Source organism: Podarcis vaucheri (genome assembly GCF_965113315.1).
Source record: "Podarcis vaucheri genome assembly, chromosome: 6".
Taxonomy (NCBI): Eukaryota; Metazoa; Chordata; class Lepidosauria; order Squamata; family Lacertidae; genus Podarcis; species Podarcis vaucheri.
In genome coordinates, this window is record NC_138764.1 from 58880415 (window position 1) to 58894140 (window position 13726).

The 13726-nt window shown below is 46.1% G+C and overlaps 1 protein-coding gene across 2 annotated transcripts in view; it reads right to left on the bottom strand.

Annotated features, from left to right (window-relative positions):
• LOC309534750 (copine-5) overlaps nt 1-13726 on the bottom strand; it is a 141899-nt gene that overhangs the window by 127365 nt on the left and 808 nt on the right. The gene's annotated exons all lie outside the window — the stretch shown is intronic.

Here is a 13726-nt window from a genome sequence, read left to right on the forward strand (position 1 = left end):
CAGAAGGGAATCATGCTGGAATTTAAGGGCGGGAAGCGCCTGTGGAAAAGCCAAGTACTTTCCCCCTTTGGGATCGATGGTCCTGTGCTGACAGCAGGAAGCCAGTTGCTCTTCCATCAGTCATCCTGATGGCTGCATAGACAAGCAGGGAGTCTCTTGCTGTGTGCTGAAACTGCTAGCATGTGCTGACTGCAGAAATGGGCAGGGCATGCTGCAGACTTGAATTAAGCAACACAAAAATACCACAATAGCATTCCTCCTTTACATTAGAGGCTAGAATTATTGGGTCTGTGGTCCTTCCTCATCCCTGCAGTGCACCCCTGGGATTTGCCAAGATCTAGTAGAATCTTCACGACATTTCTGCAGCCATCCAGAAATGGTTGAGTAGGGATTTGAATCCTGGTCTGCCGGGCCATAGATGCGGGTGGTGCTGTGGTCTAAACCACTGATCCTTTTGGGCTGGCTGATCAGAAGGTCGGCGGTTTGAATCCCAGCGACGGGGTGAGCTCCCGTTGCTCTGTCCCAGCTCCTGCCAACCTAGCAGTTCGAAAGCATGCCAGTACAAGTAGATAAATAGGTACCACTGTGGCGGGAATGTAAACGCCATTTCTGTGTGCTCTGGTTTCTGTCACAGTGTTCCATTGCACCAGAAGTGGTTTAGTCATGCTGGCCACATGACTCGGAAAGTTGTCTGTGGACAAACACTGACTCCCTCAGTCTGAAAGCAAGAAGAGCACCACACCCCATAGTCACCTTTGACTGGACTTAACCATCCAGTGGTCCTTTACCGTTTTTATCTTACCGAGTCCAACACTTTAACCATTACACCATACTGCCTCTCATTACCTTTCCCAGGCCTGAAGAGATGTACAATAATAACCCAAACCATAGAAATACAGTGAAAACATAAACCAAAACTTCCCATTCATTCTTTCTTTTAAGCCAGAAAACTGCAGCAGCAGCAATACAAAGCTTTAGAGCCAAAGGCTTTTTGGAAAAGATAACTCTTCATCTTTTCTGAAAAGCCAACAGGGAGAAACAACTAAGAAACAACTGATGACCCTTTTCTGGGAGGTTATTCCACAGCCTTGGGGCAATTTGTCATAAAGGTCCTGCAGATCCTAAAGAGCTGTAGGGGTCATAGGTTTCTAAGATGTGCATTTCAGGCCAGGCCACAAAGGATTTGAAAAGTTAAGAACCAGAACCATGATTTGGGCTCAGAACCTAATTGGCAGCCAGTGCAGCTGCAGACATTCAATTTGAATATGTTTCTGCATCCCTAAATCTGACAGGAGGCAGGTCTCGTATAGAACGCATTACAGCAGTCGATCTCAGAAGTTATGCCAATTTGGATGAATGCAGATATCTCTCTTTCACTACCCCATCAAGAGGCACAGCCTTCGTAAATAGATATACAGTGGTACCTTGGGTTACATATGCTTCAGGTTACATACGCTTCACGTTACAGACTCTGCTAACCCAGAAATAGTACCTCGGGTTAAAAACTCTGCTTCAGGATGAGAACAGAAATCGTACCCCAGCGGTGCAGCAGCAGCGGGAGGCCCCATTAGCTAAAGTGGTGCTTCAGGTTAAGAACAGTTTCAGGTTAAGAACGGACCTCCGGAATGAATTAAGTACTTAACCCAAGGTATCACTGTATCCAATATTGCTATCTCTTAACTTAAAGCTGTGTAGTAGCAGGCAAGGTGGAAAAATAGTTCCTGATAACCCTTGACACCTGCCTACCAAAAGGCAAAGGGGACTGTGAGAGCAATCATAGACTCTGGGCCTGATCTGATGGAGCAATTGCTACTCTGTCTATCACAGGTAAGACAGCCCCCATCTAGAGCATCAGGACCGTCTACCCACCTTATCTCTATCTTGACTGGATTCAGTCGCTGATTGTTTGACCTCATCCACAGTAAGTGCAGTGAGACGTAAGAGTAAACATGCCCAGGATTAAATTGTCACTGACCTATATATCCCTTGAATGTTTCTAATGCACTTCGAAGTCATCTAAAGTTGTGGTCATAGTCACATAGTGACATCATTTAATTATGCAACCTGCTGCACTCACACAGGATCCCCACAGGACTTGGAAGCTGGAGTTTCCAGGGCTCTAAATCAGCAGGGAGTCTATGCGAGAAGGTTCCTCACTAGGTCAGTGGCCCCTAACACGCTAGCAGCATGTGTGTTGGGACGGTGTCACCTTTGCTCACTTGGATGGGGCCAAGGCAGGGCAAGGCGGTGGCAAAGTCAGGGTTTTACAGACACTGCAGCTGAGCCACTGCTGCCAATCCAACAACAAATTAGAGGATGGTGATAGGGTAGTGCTTTCTTGACCTGGAGAAGTCCTAGCCTCCGAAACAGTTTGAACCTCATCTTCATCAGAGTCCTTGCACACTGCAAAATCCCCAGGCCATGACCTGTGGAGTTAAAGGGCTCGTCTTCACTCTTCTTTTGCCCAACTCTAATCGCACAAAGGGTGAACTTATGGTCCACATCTGTAGATGGGTGGAGGGTCAGCCATGCTGACCTTGGAATCCTTCTGCAACTTGTGGGGATGAAATACACTGATTTAGTGAATCTGATCCCTCATGAAAGCTCTGTTGAAACATTAGAGCCCTTCCCCCGACACTCTGGAGTGAGCCTTTCCATTTGCAAGGAGAAAACAGAAGGTCAAATTTACTAAAATATGGAGCTGGAAGCTGTGAAATAGCTACAAAATATCCAAGCTTTGAGGAGAAAAATGAGATTCACCCCCCAAACAGCTGGCTTCTTCATTTGCATATGCCAAAGGTCAAGCACTGAGATCACAGGCTGCCACAGGAGTGAGTTGTTACTTTGGGCTTCCAGCTGGCTCCCCAAATCAAATGTGATTTATCATTGTAATCTATTATCCTTGTGCATTATATATTATAGATTTGCATTTACATTCACAGCGTAGCTCTGCTGGGTTCCTTGCTCTTATTGTATTACTGAAATATTGGAATATTCTTTCTTTCGCAGCTGCACGCAATCATCCCGACTCCTTTTACAATCTGTTCTGCTCTTTTCCTTCCCCTGTGCGTAGGGACGGTGGCAGGGAGAGAATCTAAGTGGTGCTGGCCTCTGGAATGGGTTTAATCACCAGAAGAGGAATAGGGAAAACTTTGGCCCTCCAGGTAGACACCAACGCCCAGCAAGGCCAATGGCCAGGGCTGATGGGAGTTGTAGTTCTTGTACATAAGAACATGAGGAGTGTCTGCTGGGCCAGGCCAGGCATCCTGTTGTCATGGGGGTCACCCAGATACCTCTGGGAAACCAGCAAGCAGGACCTGAGCAGAAGAGCCCTCTCCACCACCGCCCCTTGGCTGGCTTCCAGCAACTGGCATCCAGAAGCATCGCTGCCTCCAACCCTAGAGGCACAGCATAGCCATTCTGGCTAGCAGCGATGGATAGCCCTCTCCTCCATGAATTCATTCAAGCCAACCAAGCTGGAGGCCATCGCTGCCTCCAATTTGCGCAAGTTCCCTAGTTTAATTATGCACTGTCTGAAGAGGCAGTTTCTTTCATCTCTTCTGAGTCTTCCAACTTTCAGCTTCACTGGACGCCCATGCGTTCTTGTGTTGGGCGAGGGGGACTAAAACATTTCTCTGTCCATTTTCTCCATCCCCTCTGAGCAATGGGATTGGGCAAGTAAGTGGGCACTCTTGTGAGTAGGCTGGATCTGCTCGTGCCTGTCCATGTGATGGTGCCTCTTAGGGGACAGAGGTGGAGTCCACTCAGCTGGTTCGCAGGTGCAAGCCCCTCCCTAGTTGCCATGAAGATCTCCTAGCAGGAGCCAGAGCAGGGGCTGGTTCCTTCGTGCCTCCCTCATCAATGACATTTGGTTGGCCACTGTGAGAACAGAGGGCTGGACCAGATGGGTCATTGGCCTGACCCAATTCAACAGGCCCTTCTTATTTTCCTTCCTGCCACTATCATCCCATTCCTCTCCCCACCCCCACCAGTCCTGCCAAGGAGTTTTTGTGGGGCTCATGGCACAAATGACTTTCAAGAAAGATGAAACTCAAGACTAAAAGTGGGGTAGATGAAGAGCTGACGGTGTTGACCTAGTTTGGGGTTTCCCTGTACTTTGTTGGTTGGGTAAACCTCAGAGTTCCTAACAAAAACAAAAAAACCCCATCATCTTTCTGCATTCACTCTTTGGGGAAACACGGAGAAGGAGACAATGCCTCTGGCAAGTCCAGACCTGATAGCAGCTACATTTACACATTATTTCTCCTCCAAAGCTCAGTCACCACCTCTGTGACTGAGAAGCCAGTAGCTAATAGGAGTTGCTGACTGCCACAGTGGCGTGATGGAGGGGGCAGCTGGATTACCCTTGCTTACCAGTAGCAGTCAGAAGCGGCCGCAGAGGCAGGATATGTCTCAGACAGCACCATGCATGCACACAGTCGTTGAGTGGCAGTTCAGGCAGCACAGGGCAAGCACATCGGAAGGAATTAAGCAGAGCGCCGGGCAGCTCTTTCGATCGTGCCAGCGGAAATGTTTGCCCTGATGGAGTGAGCTGCCCTCTCCTCCCCCTGCAGGCTGTACTCCCAATCTGTCCTCAAGACAACTGAGGGGGTGCAGGGGACATGTGGGAGGAGGGGAGAAAGCCCCGTTACATGAGTGGAAGGTGGTGAATTTTCCTTCAACAGAGATTTTTAGACCGAGGTTGGATGGCCATCTCTCAGAATTCTTTAGTTTTGATTCCTGCTTTAAAGGAGGTTGGAGCAGATGACACTTGGAGCTGCCTTCTAACTCTACAATTCTAAGTCCTTGCGGAGGCAGAGCAAGGTGAGGGCGGCCCACCCCAGGTGTCATCCCTGAGGGAGGGGTGACAAAATCCCGGCCGGGCCCAATCGTGGCCGGGCCAGATTGCACCCCCCAGCCTGGCCAGCGTGCCAGATTGCACCCCCAGACTAGCCGCCATGCCGGATCACACACCCCCAGGCCTGGCCGCCACGCTGGATCGCGCCCCCCAGCCACGCTGGATCACCCTGCCCCCTGAGTTGGGAGTAACAGGCGGGCAGCGAACCATTACCCTGCGCTCCCAACTGAAGGAGGCAGGCAGGCAGGGGAGAGGGCAGGAAGGAGGCAGGCAAGCAAATAACAAAGGGGGATGGGAATGGGTGCCGCACCCCCGTCCCGTCTCTCCCTATGGGCGGTTTGCCCTGCCCCTGGGCGCGCTGCCCCAGATACCCAAGAGGCTTTCTTCCGCCACTGAGTCCTTGAACAGGGAGGGCTCATTAGTTGAAATCCACGCTCTGGGCAGTTTTCAACTAGGTCTACTCAGAGTAGACCTATTGAAATCAGTGGCCCTAACATAGTTATGTTCATTAATTTCAGTGGATCTACTCTGAGGAAAACCCAGTTGAATGCCTCCCATGGTTGTTTCCTGGCTAGTTTCCCTCACGGACAACAACAGCTTATGCCAGGGCGACTAGACAGTGAGCAACCATGTGTCTGCGCCATGCTCAAAGAACCACCACTGCTTCTGCCACCTGCTGTCTGCTACCAATGTAGGCAGGAATCTTCCTCCACCTCAGAATGACCTGCTATAGCAGTCAAGGGTTTCTCTCATTGAATGGCTTCACCAGCCACTACTGGTATGAGTCAAATGACTCTATGAGAGTGACGTGCCCCAAAAGGACTCAAGCTGTCTCATAACGGAACAAACATATAAACTTATAAACTACAGGACTCTCCTCAGAACACTCTATGCACACTAGCGCCGGTTGGGGCTGATTCAACTATAACAGCCAATATACATACACAGATGACTGTGTAGTATATATCCTCCTCCTTCTCAGGCGCACAAAGTGGTTGTATCATATATAAATTAACACCAGGAATCACATATGAAATATCTTCTTCAACACTGACAGCTTGGGTTGATAACAGTAAGAGGAGTTCTCTTTTTTTGTCCAAGCTGATCTTGGCCAGCCGTTCCTTTTGTGGTTTAATTTGTTTGTGTGTTTGTTTTCCAGCTCAAACTCCACGGGATATCGTTGCAAGAGCGAAGGCATGGTTGGTCTGATTTCTTGTGATAAAGAAGGCACATTATTTAATCAATCCCATTGTGCATTTTTATTGATACATTTGTTAGAACTATGATTAGGGGAGAAAAGGGTAAATCGCAGGAGGAATCATATCTTCTCCCAGTGCTTTCCCAGGCCAAAGTGTCAGAATTATCATTTATTATGATGATTATTTATTGAATTTATATGGTGTCCTATATCCAGATGTCTCGGGGAGGTTCACAGAATAAAATCAAAATATAAAACCACAAAATACATAATCAAAATAAAAACAGCAACCCAATAACCCCCCCCCAAAAAAACACATTTTAAAAGTGGTGCAAACAGGTGGCCAAATAGGGAGATTCAAAGGGTTCTCCATTACAGAGGGGTTTATATTTATTTTTCTTCCAAAGATGGCACTAAAATTGGCAACTCATATTTCAGCTATTATACTCTTGCCATTGCTGTTGTAGAAAAGAAATGTGTTAGAACTATTAATATGGGAGGAAAGGTGGAAGTAGCAAGGGGGAAAAAAGTTTACCAAGATGTCGAGTTCTAAACATGGAAAACCAAAAGATCACCAGTTTGACACACTGAATAATAAACTGCTTAAACAAGAGAATTCTTTTTTTAAAAAAATCCATTGAAATGTACAAAAAAGGAAATTGTTAAAATAATGCATTAAAAATATGCAACCTATTGCAGAAAAGAAGGGCCACAAAACTACACAGCACAAATGACAGATATCTGAATGAAGGATGTCGCCAAGGAAATACCAACACCTGACTTTTTCTTTCCCCCCCCCCCAGGTGTTAAATCTAGAAAGAAAGAAAAAATCCCATCACAAATGGAAGTGCCAACAGAAAAGGTTTCAGAGCAAATTGATAGGTTAAACAGTAGTAAGAGACCCGTTCCAGACAATATTCACCCAGGGGCTCAGAGAGTTCAGATACGAAAAATCGTTGAACTGCTCATTCCAGTTTGTAACGCAAGACAGCATCTATCTTGGTATCAAAGAACTGGAAGGCAGACAATGCCACACAAATCTTCTTAAGTAACATCTGATGTAAATGCAGGGCAGGGAGGATAGCAGTAATGATCACTAGAAGCAGAGAGATGAAATTCTTGAATAGAAGTGGCATATTGAAGACGAAGAAGAAGAGATGAAATTCTTGAATAGAAGCGACATGTTGAAGAAAACTCAACATGGGGAAGGCCCCATAACTCAGTGGCTGAGCACATCAGAGGAGACTTGCTGCATCAGACCAAAGGCCTATCTTATCCAGCATTCTGTTTTCCAGAATGGTTGACCAGATGCTTATAGGAAGCACACAAACAGGTCATGAGTACAATGGCCTTCTCCTGTTGTCATAGCCAACCAGTATTGAGGCATGATGCTTCCGATTCTGGAGGTGGTATATAGCCATCATAGCTAGTGGTGACCAGTAGCCCTTTCCTACATGCATTTGCCTAGCCTCACTTTTATATGCCTGTTGTCTTTGTCCATGGAGTTTTCTTGGCAGGGGTACTGGAGTGGCTTGCCGGTTCCTGCTCCAGGTGGATCATGTTTGGTCAAAACTCTCCACTATGACCTGTCCATCTTGGGTGGCCCTGCACGGCATAGCTCATAGCTTCTCTGAGTTATTCAAGCCACGGCAAAGCAGTGATCCATGAAGAGTCCCATGGACTGAAAAAAGATCAAACCTATCCATTCTTAAGGAAATCAGCCCTGAGTGCTCACTGGAAGGACAGATCATGAAGCTGAGGCTCCAGTACTTTGGCCACCTCATGAGAAGAGAAGACTCCTTGGAAAAGACCCTGATGTTGGGAAAGATGGAGGGCACAAGGAGAAGTGGACGACAGAGGACGAGATGGTTGGACAGTGTTCTCGAAGCTACAAACATGAGCTTTACCAAACTGCTGGAGGCAGTGGAAGACAGGAGTGCCTGGCGTGCTCTGGTCCATGGGGTCACGAAGAGTCGGACACGACTAAACGACTAAACAACAACCACCACCTCACTTTAAAGCCATTTAGGCTAGCAGCTATTACCAGATTTTAGCCCTCTCCCAGCATTTGGGCAGGGGTGGGGGCAGGAAACCTCTAGGGGGAAGCCCTACATGTGCCAGCCCTTACCTCAAGAGGCCCATGAACATTGGGTGTATCAAATCCACCTTGAACTTTGTACACTGCATGGGATGGTCTGAAGGGGGCTTCCAAGCATGTTGGGTGAATTTGTCATTACTTCAGATACTAGGTTAGAGGCTATGGTGCTGCTGGCTATGTAGCCAGCTCAGGTTCCTGGCTCTGAGCCTGATACTGGTGATTAGAAGACCAGAAACTCGAGGCTAGAAGGAGCCCAGTTAGATAACATCACCAGGGTCTTTAGAAGCAGGGCCAGGACCATCACAAACACTTTCTCTTGGGCCTGGGTAACTGAGTGTCTCCCACAGTACTTTGCCAGTCCAACAGCACAGGGAGCACACCAGCAGGAGACCATGGGATGCAGAAAATGTGCCCTTCTCCAGGACAAAAGGTTGGCACTATTGCAGTCCCTAGTTCTCCAAAAGGGAGCAGAGCCTAGGAGTGGAGGCAGAAGCTTGAAGGCCTCAGTTTCCTTCCAACCCTTGTCAAAGCAAGTTGCCCACTAAGAGCTCTCCACGGTGCTAAGGCAACTGATCTCCTTTGTCCCCTGGGCTCCTCCAGAGGATCAACAAATGGACTTTGAAGCCTCCTTGCAACTGGAAACACATTGTGGGCAGGTTTCCAAGCACGTTCAACTGAACCTGTGTACATACCCCCTTCAGACCTTTGTGCAAAGGACAGGAATGAAGTCGGGTGGGGCCAGCATGCATGGGATATTGGGGGCAGGGGTGGCATTCCTGCCCCACTCTATGCATTTTACCCTTGTGTGTTCAGGCCAAATGCTTGCAAAGGGCCTGTGTGGTAGTGAATTCCATAATTTTAGGTGCTAGGAAAGATTTCTAGCTGACGCTTTGGAGAGCAAGTGTCAGTCAGAAGACAACAATGCCAGATAGAGAGATAGATAGGTTAACTCAGAGTAATGCATTGCCGCATTGATCATGGTTCACAAACCTATTGCAGCTGGCCTGTCTTTCAGTAAAAGGGTTCCATTTAATGGTTGTGTGGAAGAGAGAATGTCTGTGGTTGGTGCTCATCATATCACATAGCTTCAGTTGTTTGGAGGGGTGGGCAGAACCCTGCTGCCACTTCCCTCTTCTGCACAATCAATGCTGAAAGGTTAATGATCCTTGTGCTCTAGCTTCCTTGGGTTAGAAAGCACTGAGGTTCCTTAGTTTAAATGTACAATCCAGACTATTAACTCTTTCCTGCATGCCTTTGACTTAGTGGGCTTTGTCTCATCAATAGTCGAGAGGCTTCCCTCCTAATGCAGTTTCAGTTGTTGGGACCACATGGGAAGGGGGAGAGAATCAAACTTCCCCTCCGCAACTCCTGTGCTCCCACTGCTACACAGGCCCCCTCATGGCTGCTAGTTTACATGTTTAAAACATATGAAAGTCTATTGCATTCACATAGTTTGACCCAGATACACCCAGAAGCAGATTGGCCTCCCTCCTGCTGGGTTTTTGTGTGGCTGGCAGTGCAAGGACCAGATCTCAACTAGTCAGGAGCCCACTAAGAAACTGCTTTGTGGTTACAGAACTCTTATGAAAAGAACACACTGCTTTGAAAGATCCAGCAATCCTCCTTCACAGTGGGCTGTAGTTAGATCTTCAGGCACCTAATCCCAGTGCCTGGAACTCTAAGCTATAGCCCAGCAGGACGCCAGGCTGCTGGAAATTGTGGAGGAAGAGATTCTTCCCTATGGGAGTTATAGATATACGTACAACCCTCTTTGCCTAGAGTTTTTTCTGGGCCTGAGCACTACAAGCAAAAAGATAAAGGAGCCTCGGTTTCACCTGTTGGGCTGTTATTCCAGATGTTGAGTGCACAATGAGAATCTCAGAAAACAGGAGCTATGTGAAACAGCTGGGGTTTGGATGAATTTCTAGCATCATGTAATTGCTGTTAATTTGCCAAAAGATTGCTCTAATCCTTGCTGCTATAGCCTGAATTCCACACTGTGAAATTGAATGCAAATGCATGTAGCAAAATATCACAATTCCATTGTGAGCATACGTATAGACCACGTGCGTTTCCAACTAGAAGAGTCAGTCGATGGCTGAGTGGACCCAACAGCTAGGTTTTCTCCCCAACTGCACATTGAAAAGCTCTTCATTCCCTCATCATTAAAAAAGGGAAGAATCTATCCTTATGAACCAAATTCCCTGCGGTATACAAAGAACAAACTTCACTGGAAGTTGTGCCCCTAGCTCTAGCAGGAAAAGTAGAGTAAGATTCATGTCACGACCCACATCTTTTGTTCCATTGAGAAACCGGTGAGCTTTCATCAAGACCACTCTGAAACCAACACATCTGATTCACTGGAATGAATTCACACTGTCCAAAGACTGATCTGCAAATTGAGTTATCTGCAAGCCATCTGATGAATAAAAGGAGATGCGTTACAGTGGGAGCATATCAGTAAAGCCTCCCAATAAGGCACTTTCTAATATCCAATCACAACTTGGCACTTTTCAGGTGCAGACATTAAACATTACTGATGGTATTTAGATCTATTATTTTCCTGGAAGCATTTCACCAAACAGCAAATTTCCGGTACTCTCTATGCATCATTCCACAAGTGAATTACAGACATTTCCAAATAAACCACTATAATCAAGTATACTTTTCATTTGTTCTTGCAATTTAATTAACCAGAAACAATTTTACTAGTTAACGTACAAACAGATAACTGTCTATTGGAAAGGAAAGGAAAGGAAAGGAGGGAGAGCTTTGCCTGTTTCCCTGCTTGGTCACCTGGAGGCAATTCCTATTTACCACAGGTAACCAGGTGAGTGGTTATTTACAACATACAAGCCTCTTTTCATCCTCCTTTAAGAAAGCAATCTAATCACAAATTATGTCAAAAGCAAGGCTATTTTATATATGAAAGAAACATCCAGAGCTACAGATAGTTCTCCTTAATTCTGCATGCAGAGATTTGTTTCCATCAATGATGCGATACAAACAAGAATTACAGCTGGAAAAGTTTATTTGTTTTTTATTCATGTCATCAAATTTATATACCAGTTATTTTGTTTTTGTTTTTTAAGCCCTCACAGCATCAGCATTTTCTCCTTCCCAGGAGGCCTGACTACAACCTGAAACCTGCAAAGCACCTGAAAGGGCCTCCTCTCACTCTCTGCTTTCATCTGAACATGTTTAACACCAAGGGGGCCTTGCTGCCTTGTGCAAACGGGTGTTCTCCCTCAAAGTGGGGCATGGATGGCTGAAGGAATGCTGCATGCAAAGTTCCATTCCGATTCAGTTCTGAACCCATTCACTCCACTTGGCTTGGATTGCACTGTTAAGAAAGCATGACGGCATGTGATTCAGTCTGATGCTTCCTTCGTAATAGGCCTGCTAATTATATGCAGCTACAAAACACACAGAAAACCCCGTATCTTCTCCAGGCTGAAATGAAGATCCAAAATGATACACTGCTCAAAGGATAGCAGTGTACAAGGGAAAAGCTCTGCTTTCTGGGAAATCACGAAGGCACTGATGGGAGTTGTAGTCCAGCAACATGGGGTATAAATAATAAACTTATTATTATTAATTACCACAAGTCCCCCATCCCTGCTAACCTGGAGCACATCACAAGACCGCATTATCGTATCTGTTAAGTAAAGCAGAGTGACTTCTCTTTCCCACCTTCTGCCCCCAACTGGTCACCTCCTTCTCCCTACCAATTGTACGTACAGCATAACTATCTTGCATTAATTCCAAAATCCACAGCTGGGCAATACCCTTATTAAGTCCAAGCAAAATGTCTCAAAATAGCAAGCAAGCTTTTCAAATTGAGCAGAACTTTTCATCAACCTGCACATAAAGCAAGCAACCTGATGAAGGCTACAGAACTCAAAAGCTTGTTCATAACCAGGACCATTTCAGTTGGTCCTAATAAATATATTGCCCAGCTATTGACTTTGGTGGTAGTTATTTTTCGCTTATGGACAAAAATGGCTTCCTATACTTTTTCAGTCTCATATTAAGAGATCTAGCAGCATTTTGCAACATTAAACGTTAAACGGATGGATCTATGGCAGGGGTGGATAAAATGCAGTCCTCCAAATGTTATTGAACTATAATGCTCATCATCTGTGACCATTAGCCATGCTGGCTGGGATTGATAGGACCTGGGAGAGTCCCCCTATTCTATAGTTTGAGAAACGTTTTGTGTAAAAGTAGTTCAGTTTTAGACATCTGTGCAGAACAATTCCCTGCCGCCCTTGATCAGCATGAGCTTGCCAACAACAACAAAAATAATGTGTGAAATCTTAAAGGTGCTGTCTATATTTATATAGCAGTAAGATTTACATATTGTAAAACCACTCATGTTTTGATGTTCTATATAAATGTTGTATTTGTGGAGCTTAGTAGAAGAGGAATTTATTCCTCACTGGATACATGTTCATTTCATTATCAAATAAGAGAAATTTTCTCCCAGGGTTTACAAAAATAACATAGGTAAGATATTTCCTTAAATTAATTTGTTGCAGTTGCAGCAGTGTGGAAGCTACAGTTTGATAAGCCCCTGGTCCATCTAGCATCACTCCAGATGTTGATCTACAGCAGGCTTGGGCAACATGTGGCTTTCCAGATGTTGATGGACTGCCACTCCTGTCATCACTCACTACTTGCCACACTGGCTGAAACTGATGAGAGTTGGAAGTCCAACAACTGTTGGGGGACCACAGAGGCCCCACCCCTCGTCTTCTCCACCTGGAAGCTGCTCTCCCAGACCTCATCCACAGTATACATTGAAAGCTGTATCATAGCACTTTAAACAGTCATGGCTTCCCCCAATGAATCCTGGGAAGTGTAGTCCGTTAAGGATCCTGAGAGTCATTAGGAGGCTCCTAATCCCCTCCCGGAGCTACAGTTCCCTGGAAAGAAGAACTGAATATTATACCATCTTGAGGATTGTAGGAGGAATAGGAGTCTCCTAACAACTCTCAGCCCCTTAAACAAACTACAGTTCCCAGGATTCTTTGGGGGAAGCCTAGACTGTTTAAGGTGCTTTGATACTGCTTTCAATATAGAGTGCAGGTGGTCTTGCCTAGCCTCACCACCAGCGATGCCAAGAACTGAGCCTCTGCTCTCAGTGATGAGCAGAGGCTCCGCCACAGAGATGTGGGTCAGTTCTCAAGGTACAGCTTCACACAGTTCCAGCAGGATGAAAATCAGCTATCACAGGTCTAGAGAGCAAGAAGAAACACCTCCATCACAATCTGCCTCCTTTTGTGAAGAGTTCTGAGCTCAGTATACTTCTTGAGATATATGCAGTGCCTCACCTACAAAAGTTGATCCAGCGATTCTTGAGGCATCCTTTCCTCCTTCACCAATAGCCTTGCTATTGGGATCCGGACCATGGGCTGTCTACTCAAGAACAGGTAATGTGCAACAGAGACCCCCAATAACATCTACCATCTCAAGTTCTCAGACAAGGCAACTGATGCGTGGATTATTTCTATCTTCTGTGACTGTGCTTCCCCCTTAACTCAACCGCGCCTTTTCTCTCAAGTTTCCA